Source organism: Medicago sativa, chromosome 6, assembly GCF_051527215.1.
Source record: "Medicago sativa cultivar Bolivia chromosome 6, Bolivia_mono, whole genome shotgun sequence".
NCBI classification, from domain to species: domain Eukaryota; kingdom Viridiplantae; phylum Streptophyta; class Magnoliopsida; order Fabales; family Fabaceae; genus Medicago; species Medicago sativa.
Window position 1 is genome coordinate 96,705,196 of NC_140754.1, and position 20,822 is coordinate 96,726,017.

General features: G+C 32.7%; 1 long non-coding RNA gene and 1 pseudogene across 2 annotated transcripts; one reads left to right on the plus strand and one right to left on the minus strand.

Annotated features, from left to right (window-relative positions):
• Positions 1-270: 270 nt before the first annotated feature.
• On the plus strand, positions 271-2,189 carry LOC146918621 (transcription factor MYB36-like; annotated as a pseudogene). Its single transcript, XR_015016287.1, has 3 exons — positions 271-531; positions 942-1,071; positions 1,552-2,189. The product of XR_015016287.1 is annotated as a transcription factor MYB36-like (transcript).
• A 6,230-nt stretch (positions 2,190-8,419) lies between these two features.
• On the minus strand, positions 8,420-8,891 carry LOC146918622 (uncharacterized). The gene is made up of 2 exons (XR_015016285.1): positions 8,754-8,891; positions 8,420-8,622 (listed from the first exon to the last, which is right to left on the minus strand). It is a non-coding gene; the product is annotated as an uncharacterized LOC146918622 (long non-coding RNA).
• Between the last annotated feature and the right edge of the window lie 11,931 nt (positions 8,892-20,822).

Sequence of the window (20,822 nt, forward strand, 5' to 3'; positions counted from 1 at the left end):
AATAATATAAATACTTTTTTGTACGAAAAAAATATAAGTACTTTTTTCATTGATCTTGAAGAGATCTCATTGTTGACTGATTCTGTCCTCAATCTTTTACCAGCTCAATAGGTTAGAAACAAGTAACTGAGCACACAGGTCAAAAAAAGGACAGAAAAGGTAAAGATAACCGAAAAAGGAAAAATAAAGCAAATTCAGTTATTTTCAGTCAGACTAAGTCAAGCTTTGGAAAATTTCAATTTCATATATTGTTAATGTGTACATCTTTAAAACAATATATATTCTCTCTAAGTCTAACCATATATATTCACATTCATATTCTTTTACTTTTACTTCATCTTTGATCTCTTTGTGTATACTAGTCTTCTAGGGTTGTTGAGTAAATAATTAAGGTCATGGGAAGGGCACCATGTTGTGACAAATCAAAAGTGAAAAGAGGTCCATGGTCTAATGAAGAAGATGATATTCTCAAACACTACATTCAAGAAAATGGCAATGCTGGTAATTGGATCTCTCTTCCCCTAAAAGCAGGTGATTTTTCATTTCATCACTCCCCTTGATTTATATATCTTTCATTATTTATTTATATTGTTTTTGTTGTTATAAAACTTAAAAAATCTTCACTTTTACATTTTTTTAGTTTAATCAAATCTAAAATCTAAGATGGTATATGGAAACTTCATATTCTAGATTTCAAGCCCTAATTCTTATAGAAAGTTTCATTTAAGGAGGTTTATATGTTTTTTTTTTCTTTCAATGGTATCATATTATGTTTATATATGTGTTTACTTAAACATCAAAATATATATATCGTATATGTTTATCTCTATTTCTCTTAATTTTTATCTTTTAAAACTTTAAAAAAACACCTTATTTGAAATCAATATTATGATATTGAAAACTCATTTTTTATTATGTTTAATTTGTGGTATTTTTTTTAGGTCTAAATCGTTGTGGGAAGAGTTGTCGTCTAAGATGGTTGAACTATTTAAGGCCTAATATCAAGCTTGGAGGTTTCACCAAGGAGGAAGACAACATTATCTGCACTCTTTTTAGCACCATAGGAAGCAGGCAAGTCCTTTCATTTCTATAGTTTCTTTGTGCCATATGTATGCATACACATTTTACATGCAAAATCATACAATATAATGAGGTATAATATAATATGAAATTATTAAGCACACTCATCTTAGACTTACTATGTAACCAAAAAAAAAAAAGACTTACTATCACATGATTTTATATGAATATGAATATTTGTTAGTTCTTTGTTAATTCCTTATTTATTGTGTTAAGTATGACTCATAGTTTGCTGATAAGTAGACAGATCACTTATAGTTTTTAAGGATAATTTAGCAAATTTAACCGTAGTATCTAATCACAATTGTAATATGTAACGCCAAGCTTGAATAATAGAAAAACACTTCAACCTAAAATTAGTCAAAGACATAAACAAAATTAGCCGAACTCGGTGCTCAAATCTTGTGTATTCTCTGTTTGCGTTATTTGTATATGAATATGCATAAATCATATTTATTTTTTTGTCATCAGGTGGTCCTTTATAGCAGCACAATTACCAGGAAGAACAGATAATGACGTGAAAAATCACTGGAACACTAAACTAAAGAAAAAGTATGTAGCAGGAAACTCTTCCACAGACAACAATATTTACACTTTCAACAATACTACTAGTTCTGACCACTTTTCAAGTACTTTGACTTTTCAACCTCAACTTGAAGCACCCTTTGTCTTTGATCAAAAACCGAACACACCTTGTTTTGACTCCTACAAATTTTTGGATTTGCAAGAAACACCAATTAATAATATTCCTTTACCAATTAAAATGGAATCAGAAGCTTTTTACACTGGAAGTAGCTTGAGTAGTAGCTGTAGTACTACACCAACCACCAAGGAAATTTCAAGTTTTTCAAGTGCAACTTTCTTAGAAGAACAAAACAATGATAATCAATGTTTTGAATATGACCATGATGATGCAATTCTTCTTGAAATGTTTCTTGATGATTTATTGAATTAATCATGGACCCTCATCTGGATAACCAAGGAATTTGGTTTTTGTGCATTCAGCAGATCCGGCTTTCAGTCATTGGGATATTGGTGGTCGTCCGATATTGATCAGACGGTCCAAAAAAAAAATACAAGTTTAAATTTTATATTTTAAAATATCGAGTTTGAATATGAATTGTCCGATATTACTAAACGGTCCTCGAGGGGGATAGACTCTCAAACTCATCAAAAAAATTGAAGAAGAGAAAAAATCAGTGGCGGCAAAGAGTATAGCAAAAAGTAATTAAAGGGATGATGGTGATCATGGATATTGAATATTGATCAAGCTATTTATAGTATTAGTAATCAAATACTACTTCTTACTAGTGTTTGTATTTGTGTTTTATGTAGTTGGTTTGCGTGTGGAATTATGTGAGATTCTAAATATATTTCAAGGATAATAATAGTGGTAAAATTTAGAACTATATATATGTACATGTTAGTCAAAAGTTTTTAGGGTCCTTTTTACATGATTGAGGAATAGCACTTATGACATGTTATATATGGTATATAGTTTGTTTCATAATACTTTTGAGGGGGTCCACATATTCAACTATGTGATATCAAACAGTCAGCAAAATTTGTTGGTTCCTGTCAGTGGAAATAACGTGTTCTTGAGCAATTTCCAATATGAGAAAAATGGTTACAATATGACATGAGAACAAATCAAATGCAATGCATGACATGAGTGCTTTATTAAGAAGTAATTTTGAATGCACTAAATTGTAGAAGTAGTAATCACATTTCAGATGAAAGTTGTATTTTTCTTGCGAGGACAATTATGTTTAAAGCAGAGAGATTCATGGATGGAGCAATTCCTGAGCAGACAATACTTATCTCTTAATCGAACTTCAGATTGTTAGGGTCTATTTCTCTAACAACCGGAGGGTAAATACAAAAACAAAAAAAAAACCAGGAGCTTAACTTCTTTCACTTCTATGATTGATTTCCTTGACCATTCTCCACATTTTAAGTGTTTGTTGAATTATGGTGTGAAAGCAAATGATTTTGAATAAATTGATAGCATAAAATGGTTTCTGGGATATATTCATGTAAAAGTGAGTGTTATATGATAAATTTAAGGTTAGAAATCAATACTAGCTATAGATGCAAAAACTCCAATTATATCTTTAAATTAAAAATCAATTCTAAAGATAAAATCAATTATGCACACCTAAAATTCATTTTGACCCATCCAATAGCAAAACCAAGCATATGTTTAAATCTATAAAAACAATCAAAGACTTGTTTCAAACGCATCAATTAATCAAATATTAAAGATATGGTCTATAAGTAGATGAGAGATGGTCTAAAGATATGTTTATAAGTAGATGCAATTCTCACATCACAAACCGATTTTATAGAGTTGTGTTAACCCAACCACAAATTCTAAAAATTGAAGAACTCCCCTCTTTATAGTCTTTTTTTTTTACGACCATATATATTTTCAACGTGAAACTTGAACTTTTTTCAATATGCGTAATATTATTTAAGTTTAGTGCATGTATTATTTGGTAGGTGGCTCAAAATGATATGTTCTAATACCTAAGCTTTTATATTTAATCTAACTTATCTTTATAAAATCGAATTATGAAATGAAGTGCCATTTTTTATAAACTACTTTTAATTCTTATCTCTTTGAAGTGTAGAACGTACATAGGTTTACCAGTATATAATGATGGCGGAATTTGTACAAATGCACTTTGATTGGAGTATATATGTAAGTAAATTATCTTTTAATGTCTTGAGTTGATTTGTTGAATTTCTTTTAACATTTTTTCCTTTTCAAATTTTAAATTTCTAATTATCAATGGAATAAATTTACATTCTTTTGCTTCTTCTAATCCTTTTATAACTCTACTTCCGTACATTAAAAATATTACTTTTTGTCTGCAAGTCCTAACTCAACAAATAAAAAAATAACAAAATTGTTAAACTAGATGTTTTGACGGATTTGGATTTGCTGTTGTATATAGGTTACACGCAGTTTCACGGTGTAACATATCTCGTCCGTTGATTTAAGATTGGAAGGTTTAGATTTAAACTCGGTCTTAAACAGTTAAACAATGTGGACCATTTATTTTAATCAGACGACTCACAAGTTGTAACTGTGTGACACAGTTACACCAGGAAATCCCATTCCATGTCTTGATTGTAGTTTAAACCCCAACACATACATTTAATTATATGTGTTAGTTTATAATGACTTTGTCATTTGGTCTATCTACCAAAAGAAAAAGGTTGGCATATATAAAGTTGTTTTATTTGAACAATCAAATTCAAACCACTTTTGCAACATTTTTTCAAGTGGATAGTTTTAACAAATGGTTAATTATTCTTCAAAAAAAAAGGGTAATTACGTTCAGCAAATAACTAATAAATATATCACATATTGAGAGCCCTTATTTTTTTAATTAACATATTGAGACTCATTATTAACCAACGTAACTTCATTAACAATAAATTTAGACATAATTAACATTAATTTGTGAACCTTGAAGGCTAAATAAAGATAGGGAAATGCTCTTGACCAAAAAAAAAAAAAGATAGGGAAATGCTTGTATTAGAATATGTATTTTGTACTCTGATTAGATAAAAGTACATACAAACTGTCTTTCTCATCCTTTGACCAAGTAATTGCATGTTATTTCTGCAACATATCCCGCATTGACAAATACATACGTAATCAAACACATGATAAAAGGTGTGATCCCTTTTTCAATAGATATACTGGCATAAAGATGCTGCCAATTTTTAAAGATTTTGATTATGTCGTGGAATGAGAGATATTAACTAAAAATTGGTTCTTGTATTTGTAGTATATGCAACTCTGTTATTCATCTATCATGTTTTAAAATTTGATGCATGTGCATTCCTTTTGTATATCTGTAACATTTTTGCAGAAAAATAATCTTATATATGTTTTGTGTGTCATTGAAAGAAACCAAGTAATGAAATTTTCATTTTAAAATTAATCAATGTCATTGTCGCGCCTACTTTTCCTTGTTCCTAATGTTGTGAATCTTGTGATTCTCTTCGGGGTGATATATACATGGTCATACCAAGGCTTATTGCGACTTTTTGAATATGGTGGCTACTCTCTAGCTGCATATTTCTTGATGATTATGTAGACAAAGGGAAGCGAAATTAGGAGACTATATGCTTGCTATTGGCCTACAAATAAGATATTCAGACAAAGTTTATCTTTTAAGAGAAACCAAGAAGATGCAAAGATAGAATTTTACCATAAAAATAAAAGAAAACATGCAAACAAAATTTTGTACAAATGAAACGGAAAAAAAAATCATACTATAACCACCAAAAAGATCCTCACCCACATCTTCGATATGCTCTTTGATTTATTAAAATTCAATTAGACGACTACGTGTCAAAGAAAGTAGGGGAAATGACTGAAAGAAATTACGTTGATGGTGTTCAATAGATGGAACTTAAAAGATAGTTAACAAATATAAATATTAATTTGTCAAAAAAAAAAAATATAAATATAAATATGGTAAAAAGAGTGAACATGAATCCTGAAGCTTGAAAGGGTGAAACAAATGGAACACAATAAGTATACCTTGAAGATGTCATTGTAATTTGTGCAAAAGGACGAGAATAAGTTTGTGAATCAGAAATGAAAGATGAATTTAGGATTTTGGCAAAATTTGGGCAAAACCCAACCTTATTAGGCATTGTTGAGAGCTAAACGTGACCTAATAATTGGATGGAAAGGAAGAATTACAAATATTTATTGAAAGAAAATTATGGTTTTATAAGAACATTACATATCTAACTAAACATCAGAGACCTGCAACGATTAAATAGTCGATGCCTAATTTTTCTACTTAACTAACCAAAGGAAATCCATATAAATAGGATTTATTGAAACACAATAAAACTAAGTAAATCTCTAACATAAACATCTCAATTTCACCCAACAAACTCTTTTATTCCCTCACTTAAGTCAAGGGAGAGAATGATAAAGCTTGTTCATTAAAATTAGCATGTTTATGCTAACAAACTATCTAGCACAATAATGTTTCAGTAAGTTTTGTTTATATTAATATCTATAGGTTAATTTTGTATCAAAATAGATTATGGACTAATTAATCTGTTACATTTCTCCATTGTTTTTGGTTAAAGTTGTAACGTGCTTATAAAGTCAAATTTTCATCTTCAATAAAGATTAGCTAATTATTCTATCTCTTTAATAAAGATTGGGAAGTAAAGAGTTAATTGATTAAGATTAGGATTTTTTTTGTTTTGGTTACAAGATTAGGATGTTTATGTATTAACGGTTTATTTTTTCTTATTTTGTTTAAAAAGTCTTGTTTATATATAGCAATTTCTAGTTATTTTGATTAGTCTCTACATGTCGATTAAGTAGAAAAATAAATAAAGTTCCCCTGAAAAAAGTAGAAACAGAAATGTTGAGTATATTAAAAATTTGTAATGATCAAATCTAAAAGAGGATTTAGAGTATTCATCAATATAATTAAACTTAATGATTTTAGAAAATATGAGAATAGATGAGTGGATTGATATTCATGGCACAAAAAGATGACCGAGAATAATCTATACCTATATTCAAAGGGGATACGAAGTAAATACCTAACTACTTCTCATAACACTCTAAGAAAAGAATCCAAGAGAGAAAAAAAAAAGAAGAAGTTAAATATAAGAAGATAAAGTGATGCCGGTAACTAAAAAAGAAAGGTGATGCCTTGCCTCTCTCCTTCTCTTTCTCGGTATATAGTTTTCGATTGCTCTGTGTTTTTCTTAATTTAGGCTTATGAGGGTAAATGCTGGGTTTATATTGATGATGATGAATCTAAATGGGTTCATAGAAAAAATGGTGATGATCCATTATAAATGTGTTGGTTTTTCTAAAAAAATGAGTGAGTGTTGAAGTGTGCTTTGGTTTTTTGTGTGAAAGATGATTGTTGGATAGATATATTTAGGAGATGAAAGTGTATGTTGGGTGAGAATAATGGTGGAATAGTGTATAAGGAGAGGAACAAGGTATTCTTGCTACCCCCCCTTGTTTACAAGTTCCTCTTTCTCTTTAGCCTCCTTGTTCTGATTTTTATTGTTTCTATTTGTACTCAAAATTAGGTTAAAATATGAGGAAGATGACAAATTGTACTATGTTAGTGTTTCTGTGTTGAAATTGCAAGATTGGTGGTTAGGAGACCGAAATCATATATAGTAAGTGAAGATTGTGGAGTAATGTTTCAAAATTTTAACGTAGTGGTTGAATAAAAAATGGAAAAAAAAGGAAAAAAAGGAAAAAACAATTGGTAAATATGAATTGGAATGACATTAAAGATGGAAAGATAGGTTGTTCAAGTTTGTTTTTCTCTTTTACTTTTGTTTCTTTAGTTTGGTGAAATGTGAAAGAGTGAAACATAGAACAAAGGCTATTGCGCATTTGATCCTATTTTCTTTTCTTCTTTGTAATTATTTTCAATACACATTTTTATCATTGTTTTGAAATTCTATTTATTATACTGCAATTAAATAAATACTAGCAAGTGAGTGAAACCACATTCTATTATGTTTAGAATTTTTGTGGTTTTAGAAAAATAATGATGACAAGTACTACCATGATATAGCAAATTCTCAAATGTTTATCTTTTGATTTTCATAATTGGGGCCTCAACTCTTTAACCGATGCGCTCTAAATTTGTAGTTTCTTTCGGCTCTTTTTGAGTGTGGATCTTTTGTAAGACTATTTTCTTCACATTGCACTTCTTGTGCCAGGAACATATGTTTCCGTGGTATATAATTTATTTTGGCTTGTTTAAAGAAAAATCCCAAATGTTATCTGTTTATTTAAGATATTTTATAGGATAAAAATTTAAGATAATTTTTGTTAAGTAAATACTTATCACTACCTTAAGTTGTTGTTCAATTAATGATTTACACTATCGATTGTCGTTGCATTTCTAAAAGATTAAAATATGATTTTAGTCCCTGCAATTATAATATTTTTTAGTTTTAGTCCCTGTAAGTTTTTTGTCTGGTCTCGGTCCATGCAAATTCAAAATTTATTGGTTTTAGTCCTTGTTGTCATACGTTGTTGCACAATAAAATCACACCATGTGTCGTGATAAGCCGAGGATATGGACTAAAAGCAACATGTTTTGAGTTTTCGTGGACGGAAACCAAACAAAAAATTTATGGTAACTAAAACTAAAAAGTGATAATTACATGCATAACACAATAGTACATCCATATTCCTCATCATCCATACTGCTTGACAAACACAAGTTTCGGCTTCTACAAACAAGACTTTAGTTGTTTCAAGTGTGAGTATAAAAAAATTATATCTATGTAGACTTTTGACAAGTGTACCAAATTCGTTTAAGTAACAACATTGATAAGAAAGATTATCTCTACATAAATGACATGTCATGTAACATTTTATCATCAACGATATTTATTTGAATTATTTAAAACAAACACATCTGTCCCTCGTACATTGTGGTATCCGAGGAAGAATACACTTAATTTTTGCAACACAATGAGAGTGCTCACGACATTCAAAAAATACTGTAATGATAAAAGAGAAGATAAAAATATTACTAATTAAAGGGGATAAAAGGTTAGGTAAGAAGTAAAGAATAAAATTCTATAAAAAAAGAGTAAAGAATAAAATTGTAAAATCATGAAAAATGACTTACCGGCATCGTTCATTGCAATGAAAAATAGTGAAAGAATGAGGATCGTAATATAAACAAAGTTAGTGAATTTACCCATATTTTTCCCTTTTGCATGAAACAAATAAAATAGAATTTGATGAATTAATGTATCAGCGTACGGTTTCTTTATACAAATTAAACAGTAGTTATAAGACTTAGTAAAATGTCTCTTAACTACATTGCATTGTTATGTTTGTCCCTTGGACAAAATTAAACATGAGGTCACATAAAAAAATTCCTTTTATACGAAATAATTTTGTTTTACCCTTTTGAGATAGAAAAAGGAATTTTTTTTGTCAAGTTGTTCCTCTGATCACCTTGAGATCATATGTGCGCTACGTGATGCAAGGTCGTCATGTTGCTCCATATATATTTTATCACATAATAAACATGCGAAATTAACATAAGCAAAAAGAGGAATGTTTCATTAAAAGATAGAGAAAACTTACTATTGATTTATCATAGTGTACGAAATCGGCTATAAAGTAACGTAAACGCTAGCCGATCTATAATTTCAAACGGACCCTTAGAGGTGGGAAAAATTGGAAAAGGTGGGGTTTTTTTCCGGTCTATAATTTCATTTGGCGCACTCTTTGTATGTTTTATATTTTTTCTTCTTGTTTATCATTGAAAGGTTGTTATGTATAACTAATTCTCTTTATCATTTGGATTAAGTTTAGTTGTTAGGAATATGATATTGATATTTAATCTTTGATTCTGGATATATATTAATTCTATTTCGTTATATCTTTGATTTAATTATGTCCTTTCTCCTTTTTCCGCCGTGCAATCCGAAAATGAACTTTTGATTTTGAAAGAGCGAGATGACAGCGACTCTTTATCTAAAGGGTTTGTTTTAAACCATGAGTAGATGCAAATGCCCAGTGGCGGAGCCAGGATTATTATAAAGCCTGGGCAAAAAAAAAATTGCAACACATTTATAGGGGTTTACATAAGAAATTGCAAGCAAATAATAAAAAATCTAAAGAAATTGCCCAATTTATAGAGGTTTATATAAGAAATTAAGGGGGATTTACATAAGAAATTGCAAAAAATTTGGGACGGAGCCCGGGCAAGTTCTCAGGCTCGCCGGGCCTTAGAACTGCCGCTGCAAATGCCTAGACATAGTGTTAAGTGGGGAATTTAGTGTTCGAACATAATGTGATGTCCTTACCAACTGAGCTACGCTCACGGGACACTGAGGTGTATTTTTTTATTAGTTGTGTAAGAGAAGCTAGGCTATTTATCAGTTCATTATTATTTTTTTTTTTATAAAAGTCATTGCATTGAAAAATATGAACAACAAAAACAGAATATAGGAAATGAAAAATAGAAAATATTGAACAAAGCCTTCAACAAAGTAATTCTATCCATGGTGAACTTTTGTTGTAGGAACAAAACTAGTGGTAAAGATCATGATCCTGGCAAAGAGCTCACCGTAGAGAAGAATCTTGTCTAGTAATTACTATTCATGGTGAACATTTTTGTAATACGTCATTTTTATATACGGTTGAGGCAATCACAACGGTGCTGCAGCAATCATTGACATTGCGGACACAATCAAGGTTGTGAACGTTTTTTAAATACCTAAACCAAAACATAATGAGAGAAATTAACTAAAAGTTACGTTGGTTAACTGTATTTGTAGCATGATGTTGTTTTTGGATTTCCAAACTGTTAAATTTGGATTTCCAAATTATGTTATCTACCGAAGTTGTTACTAGGTTGAGTCACGACCAGGTCGCTCTCTTTAAGACGTTTCGTGGCACTACCCAAAGTTGTGCGAGGTAGATTATCAACCACGCCGCCTCCAGGATAAAACAAGCTCAGCTACAACTGTTCGATTAAATACTGCACTGTAGAAAATCGTTCGAGATTTACACCTTCGAATATGGTACTAAGACCACTCTTTAATATTGAAACCACTCAAATTAATATGGTATTATTACCATTCTATTATGATGCTGAGACCACTCAAATATGGTGTTACCACCATCCTAATTTTAACTTCTCCAAAACATCAATATGACACTACGACCACTCAAATATGATGATACCACCATTTCTCATCAAATAGAAAATTATTGAAATAATTTATATACTGTTAAGATCATTCTTAATTTCGACGGGACATAAGTATTACGAAAAGGGACTATGATCTTAATAGTACTCTATATTCCGAAGGGATTATGAACTTAAAACCACTCTTAATTCCGAAGGGACATTAAACTGAAAAAGGGACTATGGTCTTAAGAACATTCTTAAAATATGGTTCAATCGTCGATTGATCGAAGCCACTCAATACGGTACGTAACCGCTCTATTTGAAACCGAAAGGGACAGAAAGGAGTAGAAGCAGAAGAAACTTGTTAACACAAGTCGGAGGGAGAAGAGAAGAAAAGAATTCCCGACAACTCAATGAAATTCTTTTCGGTGTGTTGAATGAGTGGGGCGAACTTCTCCTTTTATAGGGAGAGTTTGTAACAAAAAACGAGTGACTTGGGGATTAAGTCTGCTTAATCCTTAAGCAAACGCGTTTTGTTTCTTAATTGGATATATCCGGAAGTTTCTGAATACGCGTTATGGATCGGGTCGGATCGTAACAAATTTATTTGTTACGCGTAGCGCTTACGGATAATGATTAAATTAATTAATTAATTAATTTAACATTTTCAAGTGACAAAAAATATATATATCATTTTTTTTATTCGATATATATATTTTGTAAGCATTCACCCGTTCACAAAATTGGGTACCCCAAGGGCACACCCTTGGAGGTCACTTTGCCCATATATAAACACTTACTCGTTGGGGTGACCCTCCAATGTGGGACATTTTTAAGTCACACCCACACACTAGTTCTTTTATAGTGTTTTTTCTTTCCAATTTTTTTCACTAGAATTAACTAGTGTTCCAACAATCCTCCACTTGACTTCAAAATGGTTTCGTAAACTTTTCAATAAGATTTGCTAATTTACAAAGGTGTCGCCAACAACTTGAACCTTTGTATAGTGGAAGGTCTTCTGATTTAACAAGAGTTGCTTACAGCATTGAACTCTATCTCAGACATAGAATCCACACACAAACCTTTTCATAGGTGTATTCTAAAAGCCCGTGCGTTTTAAGGCCATGCACGTGTATCCCGGTTTTAACGAATGCTCTAGGAATTCTGCCTCAAAATTCCATAGGACCGGCCTAAGTTCCACATTCGTATAGGTGAGTCTATCAAGGGTACTCCTGTAGATGTGTACCCCACTCAACATAGAGTATAGATCTCATTAAGAGTTACTATTACCTCATCCTTCTTTCGCTGCAGGATCATGCTTTCTATATTCTTTCTCTCTTAGCATGTTCTACCACTTCATGACTTGTTTTTACCCATTGAACCTAAGTCTTGGGATCTCCAGTCATATAATTCGGGTTACCATCATTCAGTGGGCTATAGACATTAGTCCCATCCTACTGGATGTTTCTCGGACTTTCTCTCTATTAAGTCCTTTCGTCAAAGGATCAGCTAAGTTTTCATTCGTACGTACAAAATCAACACTAACCGCTCCATTAGAGATACACTCTTTAATCGTGCTATGTTTTCACCTTATATGTCGTCTCTTACTATTGTAATAACGATTCTTAATCTTTGCAATAGCCGCGGTACTATTGCAATGAATTAACACAGCCGGTAGCGGTTTCTCCCATAAAGGGATTTCTGCTAGCAAGGATCTTAGACAACTTGCCTCTTCACTAGTTTTCTCTAGTGTTCTCATCTCAGATTCATTCCATAGTGGACTGAGTCAATATCATTTGTTTTAACAAACAACTCCTCTAGTGATGCTCAATGTGCAAACATTAGTCGCTAAATATTCATCTGAAAGATGTTCTATTTTATATCTTGTACCATTTAAGTACAATATGTTACTCCTAGTGAAGTAATCTTAAAGTCATAGTCTTCTTAAGGCACCTCATGACTCTTTCTATAGCATGGCAATGCTTTTCTTTTGTCTACTAGTAAACTTGCACAAGAGTTTTACGATATCGACAATGTCGGGTCTAATACATTCATTGGCTTACCTAAGGACTGCCAATGATGCTCGCATATTCTATTTGTTTAACTTCATCTCAAGTGTTCTTACACTTGGATCATAATATATGCTTGCAAGTTTACACTCAAATAATAACATTTTCTTAAGATCTTCTCAACTTTGTGAGATTTATCAAAAAAGTTCTCTTTTCTGATCTAGTAATCTTGAAACCAAGAATTACTTCAACTTTGTCCAGGTCTTTCTTATCAATGTTATTGATAAACAATGATTTCACATAATTCATAACATGAATCTTTAAACCAAATATGAGCAAGTTGTCTTCATAGAGACATATGATCGTGCAAATATTATTTGTCACTTTCATTCACTTTATACGCATTCGATAACATTAGAATGTCAAATTTTTCATGTCAATCCTTAAGAGTTTATTTTAGACCTCACAAAGAATTATCTAACTTACATGTCTTGTTTTCTTGTCCATGAATCGCAAAACTTTCAAGTTGTTCCATATAGATTTCTTCTTCTAGTTCACCATAAAAAAGGCAACTTTCACATCCATTTGAAGTACTATCAAGTTATGAACAGCGGCTAAAGGGACTAGTACTCTTATGCATATGATTTTCGTGACTGGTGAATGAATGTCGAAGAAGTCTATATTTTTTTCTTTGTCTAAAACCTTTGACTACAAGGAAAGTCTTGTATTCATCAACCGTACCATCAGGTTTTAGTTCCTATTTCAAAAATCCAAATACAACCGATTGGTTTTGCAACTATGAGACAAGTCAACCAAGTGTCATGTTTTGTTAGAATCTAGAAAATTCATTTCATCGTTTATTGTTTTTGCCATAATTCAACATCCAATGAGGATATAACTTCTTTAAGACTTAATGAATCTTCTTCCAATGTATAAACCAAGTTCATACTCTTTAGCAATTTTAGCTTTCTTACCTCCTTGAGGTTCTATAACATCTCGTATGATGTTTTCATAACTATTTCTAATTACATGAATGTGATTAGATATAGTGCCCCCACTAGTTCTTTATTTTTAGAAGGGAATTTATTTTGCCCCCACTAATGTCGTGCTCCCATTAGAGCCCCCACTAGTGCCCCCACTATTCTTTAGTTAAAGGGGTGAATATTTACATAGAATTCGACATCTTTTAAATTCTATGATCACTTTAACATTTAGGTCATAAAACCTATATGTTTCGTTATTTATCGCATACCCGATGAATACATATTCATAGGCTCTACTAGTGAGTTCAACTCTCTTGGGGTCCAGGATCTAAATATAGTCCAGACAATCCCAAGTTCAAAAATAAGACAAGTTGGATTGTCTTTTCTTCAAAAATTTCTTAATTAGAATTTTTGTTCTTAGACTTGGGTACTCTATAAATTTCAATTTTCGTTATAAAAAATTGAACATTCAAGCATATCAATTTTATTTTTCCAAAGTTCACAGTCATCAATAAATATGATAAAAATATCATTTTATCATTTCTAATTTATGTGTCATCAATTTAACACATATCATAATTTATTATGTTTAGAGATTCAAATTCTCTAAATTCTGATTTATAAGAACTTTTTGGTTCATATATCTTGACTGCAACAAATAAAATTGTTTAATTAAGTCCAAGTTACTCAAAAATTAAACTCTTGTTCATGATCAATTTTGATGTTAAAATTACCCAACTTATATAGAAAGGGAATTTAATTTTGAACATGTCATCAAAGGCACAACCTTTTCCCACAAGAATGCATGATACACAAGTCTCTCTTTAAGTCCGAGTCAACTCAGTCTTATTCAATAAAATCTGAAATTCAGATTCTTTCTAATATTTAGAGCATCCAACATGTCTATACATCCAGTATGCCATTTTATGGCAATTTTTGTTATTGTTTTAAAATAACACGTAAGGGACATTAAGTTTTATATAAAATAAAACTTTATCATTTTCCATTCTTTGTTACTATTTTGTAACAAATGGAACTAAATTATTTTATCTTGTTACTAATTTGTAAAAAAATACGCGACGCTCGCATTATGAGCTCCAAACGTTTTTCTCTTGTTTTGTAACAGTCAAAACTTGTTTGGTTCTGTAACTTAATAATTTGTTTTGTAACAAATTATTGTTTCATCAAATAAATTTTTAGTGTTGTTGATTGAAACAACAATCACTTCATCGTTTCAGTCAAAAGATGTAAATCTATAGCTTGATTTATCCTTAATGTATTTAGGGACAACTTAACCTCAATAAGTAACTTCTTTAGTAGACATAGCAGATCGAAACATCTTAAAATTGTTGTTTTTGGATTTCCAAACTGTTAAATTTGGATTTCCAAATTCTGTTATCTACCGAAGTTGTTACTAGGTTGAGTCACGACCAGGTCGCTCTCTTTAAGACGTTTCGTGGCACTACCCAAAGTTGTGCAAGGTAGACTATCAACCACGCCGCCTCCATGATAAAACAAGCCCAGCTACAACTGTTCGATTAAATACTGCACTGTAGAAAATCGTTCGAGATTTACACCTTCAAATATGGTACTAAGACCACTCTTTAATATTGAAACCACTCAAATTAATATGGTATTATTACCATTCTATTATGGTGCTGAAACCACTCAAATATGGTGTTACCACTGTTATACCCTAATTTTGGACCTAAAAATACCAACTCAATTCTTTCTTTTTTTTGCATTTCAAGTCATTTGATATGTCTCTGATCAATTGCATCTTTCTCTGCATTTTATTTCAATATTATTTGCAAAATTCATGTAAAAGGGTATTTTAGTCATTTCCTGCGTTCAACTCATTTTAATCCTTGAAAATTGTTTGGGTCTTTTAAATTGGTTTGTATAAGTCCTTGTTTCAACCTCATGTCAAAATTCATTTCAGAAAACATCAATTGAGTCATTTTTTAGTCAGTTTAGCCCCTAGGGGCATTTTAGTCATTTCATGTGATAAAATTTCTTTTCAGTCTTTTAAAAATTTGTTTGAGTCTTTTCATTTGGTTAGAATAAGTCTCTGTTTCATTCCATGTCAAAATCCATTTTAAAATTGCATTGGAAGTCATTTTGAGTCAGTTTTGCCCCTAGGGGCATTTTAGTCTTTTCATGTGTTAAAACCCTGTTTAAAATTCTAAAAATTGTCTCTGAGTTTTTTAATTTTGCTTGTATGAGTTCTTGCTTTAATTTCCTGTTAACAATCCATTTCAAAATTGCATCTGAGTCATTTTTAGTTGTTTTAAGCCCTAGGGGCGTTTTGGTCATTTCACATAATATTTCTGATTCGTTTTAATCTGCTTTGTTGTTTTTAATCGTCTCATTTTTACGTTAATTTTCAATTTACTTTTTCAATTCAATTTTAGTTTTAATTTTCATTTTAGTCCGGGCACTTTTGTTATTTACGTTTTAATCCCTTTTAAGTTTGTTAGAGTCCAAGTGCCATGTGTCCAAATGCTATTGGTCCTTAAGAGTTTGTTACAAGTCTAGTGCCACATGTCTCTATCCTATTGGTCCAAGGTCAAAGACTTAGCCTATAAATTGGTCAAAGGGTCAATTCATTCATTCACCAATCATTATTTCACAAAAATCCAAAAATCACAAAAAATCTTTTTTCTTTTCTTCCTCTTTTCCTCACGTGGCCTTTTCTTTTCACCACCATAACCAACATTTCCTCCACCACTCCTCCACCATAACAACCCTCTCTTTCACCTCTAACTAACTCAAACAACCACTCTAACCACCATAACCACCCAAACTAACTCCAAACCGCCACCATCATCATCAATATTCACCACAAAATCCACCACAATCCTCCATAACCAAACCTTCCATTATCAACTTCATCCTACCTCAATCATCTTCATCACCAACCTTCAACAGCACAAATCACAACAACATTTTCGATTCCTTTCCATCATTTCATCTCCGTTTCAAATCCGAATTCGCTATCACTCACAAAGATCAAATTGGCGTTCATCAACGCACGAAACGGTACGGAATTTCGAGATTGGGAGGAGAACGAAGCTGAAGCAGGAACAAACCGAATCCAAGTCACAAAGCAATCACAGTCCAGAATCCTTGGGGTATACGAGTAACTTCCAAAGTCGTTTCCAACATTCCAAATCCAAAGAAAATCAACAAAATTGGAACGGCATCATCAGCTTCGAAACAGAATCCAACAACGAATCCAAACGAAATTGAATTCAGCACGAAGCAGGTAACAGAATTCATATTCGTTCATCTCTTTGCTCTTGTCAAATTTCTTCGAATTCGAAATTGTAGATCTGGAAGTAATTATGGCCTGTTTTCGAAATTTGATCTAAAAAATGGAAAGAGGAGAGGGAAAGGAGACTAACGGAATAAAAAATTGCAAAAAAATAATAAAGTTGAAACTCCGACGCGGCGGCGCTCCGGCGAGCCACCGCGTCGGAGGAGTTCCGGCCGTCGCATTCTTTCTTCTCTGTTCGTCTGGTTTTGTGAGAGAGGGGAAACTGTTGTGTTGGAATGAAAACGAGTGACAAGCTGAAGGCATATATATCCTTCATCCTTGTGACCCGTTTTTTCGCTCCATAACCCACAAAACCGCCCCTGAACCCTTCCTGTGATCCAGACCCGTTCAAGGTTGGGCCTGGGCTTTTGGTTTGCTGGCAGTTCCGTTTTTGTTAAGTTTTGTTGCTATTTTCAACACTAGGAACAGTTTTTGCACCCCTGTTTACTTCAAGAATTTTGTTAAAACTCTAAAAAAATTTTGCTATTAATTTTTCTTGCATTTCTTGATCAATTTTAGCTTATTGCAAGTGAATATTGATCGAAGAAATTTTAGAAAGTTATTTTGCCTTGCTCACTTGTTTTCTTTTAATTTTTGTTGAAAAAACTTTGTTAAAAACTTGTAAAAATTTGGGGGAGCTTTATTGCGATGATCTTGATCAATTTAGGATTGTTTCTTGTGAATTTTGAGTGCTGGAAATTGATGGGGGAATACATGTGAATTTGTGTGTGATTGGTGTTGTGTTTTGGTCATATTTTGTGAAGCTTTTTGCACGTTTTAATTCCAATATTTTGCCACCTTGTGTTGATACTTCATATGCAAATGTGTAATGTACTTACTTCTGAAAATTGTGTTTGTTTGGCTATTTTGAAAGTGCGAGTTGTGAATTTCTTGTTTTGTAAGTAATGTGTATTGTTACCATGAGAAATAATGTGTAAAATGGACTTGAAAGTGCACTATAAGTCTTGGCTCATACTTGTCCTTATGATTCTCATAATGTGGCTGAAATGAACCATTTGAAAATTACCATTGATATGAGAATTTTAGGCCTTAAAATTGCTTTGGTGTTAGTGCAATTTCTTCAAGTCCATTTTCCCATTTTTTGGCTAAAATGTTTGTTACTTTTTGGTTAAGTCTTGTTCATTTTGTTATGCAATTTCTACTTGCTTCATTTTCCATATTATATCTTGTACTACTAATCCCTTTGTTTCTTGTTTCATGTCTCATTTCCATAGCATTTCATATCATATATTCATCTCTTATTTCTTGCACTTTTATTTCTTGCAATTTAATTTTCATGCAAAAAGTTAGAATGTAAAAATTAGGAATTTTTGTAATATTTTTTCTTATGCAATTTTAATTTCTTGGCAAAGGGGCCATAGAATGTATCTAGGGTGTGATGTAATAAGGACAATGGACTCTAATAATGTACACCGACACAAGCACCGACACATGCACACACATCACTATATAGTTAGAATATGCATGTTTAGATGTATGTTAGGATTGTATGTTTAGATGTATGTTTAGGCTTTATACTTAGAAAAATCATTTTTCCCAAAAAAAACTTGAACAAACTTCACTCAAACATTTTTCATAATAAACCTTGGGGTCAAAACCCCATTGAATTTTCCTTTTATTTTCTTAATCAAACTTCAATGAAAAATAATCAAACTTTGACTTCTTTTGCAAATCACTAATTCAACCTCACAATTTTCTAAATCTCATGCCCTCGAGGCCCCTTTCTATTCTTCAAATTCCATTTTCAAACTTAAAATCAACCAACAAAAAACAAAAAACATTTTTGAAAGAGAACTACGGTGGATTTGATCCCTTAAACGGGTACGTAGGCAAGGAACAAAATTCCTTCAATTCAACTAAAATAAAAATCCAAAAACATTCTTCTCCCTCCAATTCTTCACTTAGAAATTCTTAGGTTTAAATAAACACTTTCAAAATAGCATTTAAAAATAAAGCGCGCGCGTAGAAATTAAAGACGGTTCCTATAGGATACTATAGTCGTTATGGGTGCCTAACACCTTCCCGTAGCGAAAACAACTCCCGGACCTCGATTCTCAAGGGTTTTGCTTACTTTTTCCCTTCCCAAGAAAAAATAAGATATCACCGGTTTAAAAGGTTCAAACGTAATCAATGTTTGACACCCGAAAACCAAGATAAAACAGCTGGCGACTTCACTGGGGACATTCGAGAGTTACGCCTAGTCTTTGTTTCCACGCTCGCGCTTGTATTTTTTATTTGCTTCTTTTACTTGCTTTCCTATGTGAATAAATGTTTAATTTCTTGCAAACGTGTGGGGTGAGAATATCAAAAGTCCTGCACCCGGGCTGAGTGAACTTAGGATTTAGGGGGGATATAATCGACAATTCATTCCGGGGGTTGCCTCGTGTTTTGGATTATGCGATCAATCCCACATAGCTGAGGCATTTTGGGGGTGATGTTGTCGGCGCGTGTTGTCGCGTTTAGGCACTTTACTTCTAATTGTTCTATGACGCTATGAACCGTAGATAACCAAACCCATCCATGGCCATTTTCTAGGATGTAGTGCGGAGGCTAAACCGAGTGTTGTCTCGAGTTTTAGTCGTCACGCGATACTACACTCAAGTTAGTCCTTCGGCGGATAATCATGGAGCGAGTGTTGTCTCGTGACACCGTGATATGCGTCGGAGAGGTTGCAACTTGGGAACCTTTTTAGAACCCGGTTACTATCTCCTAAAGCCCTAGTTTCACCGGACACCGTGTCCACCCATGACTCCTCGACTTTGAATCTCAACCCACTATGTTTTCTCCGAACTTGAACATAATCATGCATTCATGCACACATGCATACATGCATAAACTTTTTCCATGCATTGTTATCGAAGGGCTTAGACAAGTTGAATTTGTAAACATTGTAGGGATGAAGATGACTAAGTCCTACAAGTTCAAGGAAGTGGATTTGGCTAATTTGAGAAATTTGGCACTCAAGATTGAGGATCCGACTGGTTTCCGACGTCGTTACGGGGCTTTACTTCCTATTCTTCATACTAATGTGGATGAGAAGCTTGTGCACACTCTAGTGCAATTCTATGACCCGAAGTATCGGTGCTTTACTTTTCCAGACTTTCAGTTGGTGCCTACTCTAGAGGCTTACTCTCACTTGATGGGTTTATCTATTGCTAAGGGGGTACCTTTCTCAGGACTTGAGCCTCCTCTTACTCCATTGGTTATTGCTAAGGATCTCTATCTCAAGACCACCGATGTCTCCAAGAATCTTGTCACTAAGGCACGCATCCGAGGGTTCACTTCAGAGTATCTTCTTGGGAAAGCCAATCTCAATACCACTTGTCAGGACACTCTCGAGGCTATTCTTGCACTTCTCATCTATGGGCTTATTCTCTTTCCGAATCTTGATGGCTTCGTGGACATGAATGCTATTATGATCTTCCACTCCAAGAATCCGGTTCCTAATTTGCTAGCTGACACATATCATGCTATTCATGATCGTTCCGGCAAGGGTCGTGGCTACATTCTTTGTTGTGTGCCTCTCCTCTATAGGTGGTTTATTTCGCACCTTCCGGAGTCTTTCCATGACAATCCGGAGAATTGGTCTATTTCACAGAGGATTATGGCTCTCACTCCTAATGAAGTGGTTTGGCTCACTCCCGCTTCTAGGGTTAAGGAAATTATCTTTGGTGGTGGAAAGTTTCTTAATGTACCTCTTCTTGGTACTCGGGGT